Here is a 7,386-nt window from a genome sequence, read left to right as displayed (position 1 = left end):
CTGTGTCCTTCCTGGGAAAAACTTGTTCTTGAGCAAGTTGCCTCTCTGCAGATGCAGCAAACCCTGGGAAGCTAAAATCCAGAGACTGTCTGCTGTGGCAATCTGGAGGGCTCATCTCTGTGTCCACAACGTCTCTTTAGAAAACCCTCATTCCCCAAAATGGGGACAGAGGTTATTTTTTAAGTTTTAAGATTGAAAAACAAACAACTAAATTGCCATCAACCATTCCCCGGTCCCAGCTCAGCTTTCATTAATCAGCCCCGTCACTCCCTTGACAGACATTGTGGTGTTTGTTTCTCTACAATCTGAGAGCTGCTTTCACAACATTGATTGCATTCTGGTTTTACACGGTGAATCATGGCATCATATGACACTGGTTGCACTGAAATTCCTGAACTCAAAATTCCAAGGAGTGTCAGGTTTTCTTAAGATTTTATTTCTGAGATAAATAGAATTGACTAGTTAGCCAGCCCTCCAGAGGATTTGCTGAATTCTCTGAGCATATCAACCATTTTAGGACTTGGGGATTTGGATCACTTTTCTTTGAAATGTGGCAGTTATGACAATATGATATGAATGATGAAAAATTAAGATTATAAACTGCTTTAGTGGAATCACAAATCAATCTGACTTACAGTGAGCCAGTCTCTAATAATATGGGATAGATTTACTGAGATGAATTATATTTGGATAGTGTTGGGTACCAAAACCTAAATTAAAATGTTCTGCAATATTTCAGTAAGTAAAATATCTCAATAATTCTGCCATATTAATTGACAGCTGGAAAATTCTGTTTCAAAGTTCTGCTTTAGCACTGCCTACACCACACTAAATGTTTTTCCTCCCTTTGGCCTCAGCTTATATTGTTTAAATGTTTTAAATCTTAAGGATAAATCTTTTACAAAGAAGTAATTTTGGGGAGGGAGTTTAACTTTTATAATAACTGTTATGTTACTCAAAGATCTGGAATCTTTCATAATTTCCTATAAGGTATTAATTTGACAATTCTCAGTAATGAAAAATCTTTAACCTAAGATGGTGGCTGTCTTGAGGAGAAATAATTGGAAATGTCTCTGGAGCCCTTATTGAGGAGTAATAGGAAGGAAATTCCCTAAGACTGTGGTGATAACCTTTATAGTCTTGACAGTGTAGCTTCTCCTTTGAAAGGAACCTGGAAATAAGTTAAAGGTAAGATGGCGCCTGGTTATGTTTTCAGCCATGGATATTCTCTTGTTCTGAACTCCACGGCTCTCTTCTATCAACAGAAACTTAAAATATATTTTTTAGAAAAATTCTTGAAATATGCATTGAAACTGTGTATTGTACATTCTCAAAGCCTCATATCTTAATAAATAGCATTCCAGTAGCATATAGTGCCAAGGGATCATTATTAGTCTCTTATCCTTAGTATTCAATCATTTCTTTTCTTTTTTCTTTTTACAACTGCACCCGCAGCATATGGAAGTTCCCAGGCTGGGAGGTCGAATTGGAGTGGCAGCTGCCGGCCATAATGCCAGATCCAAGCTGCATCTGTGACCTACACCACAGCTTAGGGCAACACTGGACCCTTAATCCACTGAGCGAGGCCAGGGATTGAACCTGCATCCTCATGGATACTAGTTGGGTTCTTGACCTGCTGGGCCACAGTGGGAACTCCCAATCATTCTTTAAATGCATGAATTTATGAATGAATGAATGAAAGAACATTACCCTTGGTAATTGAGTTATCTAGGATAAAGTTATTGACCTATCACTATATATTGTATGTCACTATACAGCATTTTCATTAAAACTGCGCACAATAATAAAAACATATAAAATTATTCTTCATTCTGATACATGGCATGTGTGCTGATGATTACTCTTGCTCTGTCCACAAGATCAGCATTCTTGTAATTTAAAATTTGAAATAGGAATTCCCGTCGTTGCACAGCAGAAACAAATCCGACTAAGAACCATGAGGTTGAGGGATCGATCCCTGGCCTCTCTCAGTGGGTTAAGGATCTGGCATTGCCGTGAGCTGTGGTGTAGGTCATAGACATGGCTCAGATCTGGCATTTCTGTGGCTCTGGTGTAGGCCGGCAGCTATAGCTCAAATTAGACCCCTAGCCTGAGAACTTCCCTATGCTGCGAGTGCAGTCCTAAAAATACAAAAAGAAAAAAAAAAAGAAATAAAATAAAATAAAATTTAAAATATACTGTCTTTTTTTTTTTAAAAAAAAAAAGAGGATTGTTTTAAACAGTAATAGTAGAGAAGGATTTTTAAATTCAAATATTTTTTGCTCTTGTCATTATTCCAAGCATTCATGTATATTTAATAAAGTCAAATAAGAGCCTAACATGTCCACTAAAAACAATTCAATGTCTTCCCCTCTGGTACAGTGTTGAGTATCCCTGTCTGTCACTTAAAAAAATTCAGGAGTTCCTTTCATAGCTCAGTGGTTAAAGAACTCAACTAGGATCCATGTGGATGCGGGTTCATTCCCTGGCCTTGTTTGGTGGGTTAAGGATCCGGCATTGGTGAGCTGTGGTGTAGTCTGCAGACAGAGCTCAGATCCCTCACTGCTATGGCTGTGGCTGGGGTATAAGCTGGCAGCTGTAGCTTCGATTTGACCTCTAGCCTGGGAACTTCCATATGCCAAGGGTATAGCCCTAAAAAGCAAAAAGAAAGAAAAATTTCCTGGACAAAATGCATTCTGCAAAATTTAGTGTAAGACAGTGATGGCCATGACGTTCTCCTCCACTTCTTAACTCACAAACCAGTATCAAGCTTCCTGCTCAGGGCACACCTGTAGGGGCCAACATACCACACAACACCAGAGAGTACCTTTCTCTGCAGTCCAAGAAAATGGTAACCCCAGAAGTGATGCAGCACACAGCTGTGCCCTGTGGCACTGGAAATAAAGTGAAGAAAGATATAGGTAAGGTCCCAGGACAGACTGGAAAGACAAAACCTAAATGTGATACAAGTAGCTCTTCTGATTCTATGTCTCTTTGTAGTTAGGCTTGGGAACATGCGAGAGATGAAGAGGCCAAGAAGGTAAATAAATACTTGGCGCTGGTCCCAAAAGTAGTTAGGCTTGGGAACATGCGAGAGATGAAGAGGCCAAGAAGGTAAATAAATACTTGGCGCTGGTCCCAAAAGTCCAGTAGCATCTTTTTGCTGCATGAGGGAGGCAGCAAAACAGCTCCTGAGCTCCCAACACTGGTTACTGGTGACTTTAGAGTCTACATAATATGGGAACTGGAAAGATGGGTTCTAGGACCTGAGATCCCACACTGAGAGATAACAATGCTGCGCCAACCTCAAAAAGAACCCAGAAGACAAGAATAGCTGCAAAACCGCTGGAACAGAGTTGCCCCCAGGAAGGGTTACATGGGAGCTTTCTATTTGGATTCTTGATTCTAGCATTTAGATTTCACAATTTTCCCTCTTCTTTCTGAGAATCTTCTCCTTAACATATACCAGTAAATGAAAGCAAGGATCTGCAGGACCAAAATAGAGATTTGAATTAATTTTAACTCTCCTCTCATCATTTCAATTCCTGTCTTTACTTGCCTAGGATCGCCACACTATATGTGTTTTTAAATAAATGAATAGCATTTTAATAGTTATAAATATACACCTTTGCCTAGGAGAATAGGGGTGTGTGTGTGTGTGTTCATTAAGAAAGAGAAATTCAAGCAAAGACTGGAGAACATGTTGACTTTCCAAACAGCCAAAAACTCTTAGAGGAAAACTTGTGCCTCTTTAGAAAAAACATGCCAAAGTGGAAAGTCAAGCCTGTTTCAGACATCCACGAAGGCTGATGGCCAAGTAGGTCTCCATGAATCCCATGATCTGCATAAAAGAGACAAGGAAGCATGTGAGGGTGCACAACACAGGGAGTGAGAGCACAGCCTTCCAGTGAAACCTGGTATAACTCCTGGATCTCCATTGTCTAGTTGCATAACTTGGGTAAATTACTGAGTCTTACTGAGTGTCAGTTTCTTCTTCTGTAGAATGGAGATGATAACACTTATCTCATAGGTTACTACAAAGGTGAAATAAGATAGTGCATGAAGATGCTTAGCAAAGGGTCTACCACAGAGTGAGCAATAATAAACATAGATAACATTATTATCAGTTGCCATTTAGAAAGATCAGAACCCAAGTAGAAAATATGACAACGAAAACAGATGAAGGGGTGAGAATACTGTCAAGCAGTCCAAAAAGTTCAAGAATAACAGCTGGCCATGAATGGACTCAGTGCAACAGTATCTGAAGGGTAGTAGGAGAAGAAACTAGAGAGAGAAATCTGATAAAATGTAAGGGAGGTAGAGCACAGGTTTGCTTAGAAGCCCAGGGTGAAGGTAATGCCAGGTGTGGTTAACAAGGTCACACAAAGAAGATTTAAATTCATCTATTGCATTTGACTATGCAGAGATGGTCAACAACCTCTGTCAAAGCAACATCAGAGGAGAGAGACAGGGAGTTAGAATGCACTGAGATTTAGTGTTTGGAAAGTCAGGAAGGAAAGTAAGCCACTGGTAAATTTGGATGAGAATTAAAAGAAAGTGATAAGGTGCCATCTAAAGGAGAAGGAAAGAGGAAAATTAGAGAGAACTGAAGGAGTTCATACAATGAAGGAAAGAGAGCATTGAGAGGACACTAGACACAAGAGCAATGAACAGAGGTGATGTTTTGAACTAAGATATAGAAGATGGTAAAACCAAGAGAAGGCTGACTTCATCCTGTGAATAGAGGGGGAAAAGATTGGTATAGATGCTATAATGTTGATATTAATAATAGAAGGAAGTTCATATTGGTGGACCAGGCACATACCAGCTCTCTTCCCTCTCCAAATCCCATACATGATAATACAGAAGTATTCAAAAAGCAATATATAGATGAACCTACAACACTGAAAATAACCTATGCCAGAGGTAGCAAAAGAAGTTTCAACTAATTTCTTTTTTCTTTTTCTTTTTTGTCTTTTTAAGGGCATACTTGTGGTACATGGAAGTTCACCAAGCTAGAGGTCAAATCGGAGCTATAGCTGCCAGCTTACACCACAGTCACTGCAACATGGGATCTGAGCCACATCTGGGACCTATACCACAGTTCATAGCAATGCCAGATCCTTAAATCACTGAGCAAGGCCAGGGATCAAATCTGCCTCCTCATGGATGCTAGTCAGATTTGTTACCACTGAGCCACAATGGGAACTCACAGCAAATATAATACTCAATGGAGAAAATCTGAAAGCCATCCCACTAAAATCTGGAACAAGACAAGGATGCACACTCTCACCACTGATATTCAACATAGTACTGGAAGTCCTAGCCACAGCAATCAGACAAACAAAAGAAATAAAAGACATCCAAATAGGAAGAGAAGAGGTAAAACTGTCACTGTATGCAAATGACATGATACTATATATAGAAAACCCTAAGGACTCAACCCAAAAAACTAACTGAACTGATCAACAAATTCAGCAAAGTAGCAGGATATAAGATTAACATTCAGAAGTCAGTTGCATTTCTGTATACCAGCAATGAAATATTAGAAAAGGAATACAAAAATACAACACCTTTTAAAATTACACCCCCCAAAATCAAATACCTGAGAATACACCTGACCAAGGAGGTAAAGGACTTACATGGCAAGAACCATAAAACATTAATGAAGGAAATTAAAGAAGATGTAAAGAAATGGAAAGATATTCCCTGCTCCTGGGTTGGAAAAATTAATATTGTAAAAATGGCCATACTACCCAAAGCAATCTACAGATTCAATGCAATCCCTATAAAATTACCCATGACATTTTTCACAGAACTAGAACAAACAATCTAAAAATTTATATGGAACCATAAAAGACCCAGAATTGCCAAAGCAATTCTGAGGACAAAAGCCAAACAGGAGGCATATCTCTCCCAGACTTCAGGCAATATTACAAAGCCACAGTCATCAAGACAGTGTGGTACTGGTACCAAAACAGACATATGGACCAATGGAACAGAATAGAGAGCCCAGAAATAAACCCAGACACCTATGGTCAATTAATCTTTGACAAAGGAAGCAAGAACATAAAATGGGGAAAAGACAGTCTTTTCAGCAAGCATTGCTGGGAAACCTGGACAGCTGCATGCGAAGCAATGAAACTAGACACACCCTCATACCATGCACGAAAATAAACTGAAAATGGCTGAAAGACTTAAATATAAGACAGGACACCATCAAACTTCTGGAAGAGAACATAGGCAAAACATTCTCTGACATCAACCTTATGAATATTTTCTCAAGTCAGTCTCCCAAAGCAACAGAAATAAGAGCAAAAATAAACCAATGGGATCTACTCAAGCTGGCAAGCTTTTGCATAGCAAAGGAAACCAAAAAGAAAACAAAAAGACAACTTTCAGAATGGGAGAAAATTGTTTCAAACGCTACAACTGATAAGGGCTTAATCTCTAGAATATACAAGCATTTTATACAACTCAACAGCAAAAAAGCCAACGACCCAGTTGAAAAATGGGCAAAAGACCTGAATAGACTGTTCTCCAAGGAAGATATACAGATGGCCAACAAGCACATGAAAAAATGCTCAACATCCCTGATTATTAGAGAAATGCAAATCAAAACTACCACGAGATACTACCTCACACCAGTCAGAATGGCCATCTTTAATAAGTCCACAAATAACAGATGATGGAGGGGTGTGGAGAAAAGGGAACCCTCCTGCACTATTGGTGGGATTGTAAGATGGTACAGCCACTATGGAGAACAGTATGGAGGTACCTTAGAAATCTATACATAGAACTACCATGTGACCCAGCAATCCCACTCTTGGGCATATATCCGGACAAAATTTCCTTTAAAAAGACACATGCACCAGCATGTTCATTGCAGCTCTATTCCCAGTAGCCAAGACATGGAAACAACCCAAATGTCCATCGAGGGATGATTGGATTAGGAAGATGTGGTATGGAATACTACTCAGCCATAAAAACCGCCATTTGCAGCAACAGATGAAACTAGAGACTCTAATACTGAGTGAAGTAAGTCTGAAAGAGAAAGACAAATACCATATGATATCACTTAAATCTGGAATGTAATAAAAGGCACAAATGAACCTTTCCACAGAAAAAAAAAATCACGGACTTGGAGAATAGACTTGTGGTTGCCAAGGGGGAGGTGGTGGGGTGGGGTGGTTGGGGATCTTGGGTTCAACAGATGCAAACTATAGCCTTGGAAATGGATTAGCAATGAGATCCTGCTGTGTAGCACTCGGAACTATGTCTAGTCACTTATGATGTAGCATAATGTGAGAAAATAGAATGTGTACATGTATGTGTAACTGGGTCACCATGCTGCACAGTAGAAAAAAAAATTGTATTGGGGAACTA

Source organism: Sus scrofa, chromosome 13, assembly GCF_000003025.6.
Source record: "Sus scrofa isolate TJ Tabasco breed Duroc chromosome 13, Sscrofa11.1, whole genome shotgun sequence".
Taxonomy (NCBI): Eukaryota; Metazoa; Chordata; class Mammalia; order Artiodactyla; family Suidae; genus Sus; species Sus scrofa.
The sequence above is the reverse complement of the archived record's forward strand: the minus strand, read 5'-3'. Positions refer to the sequence as shown.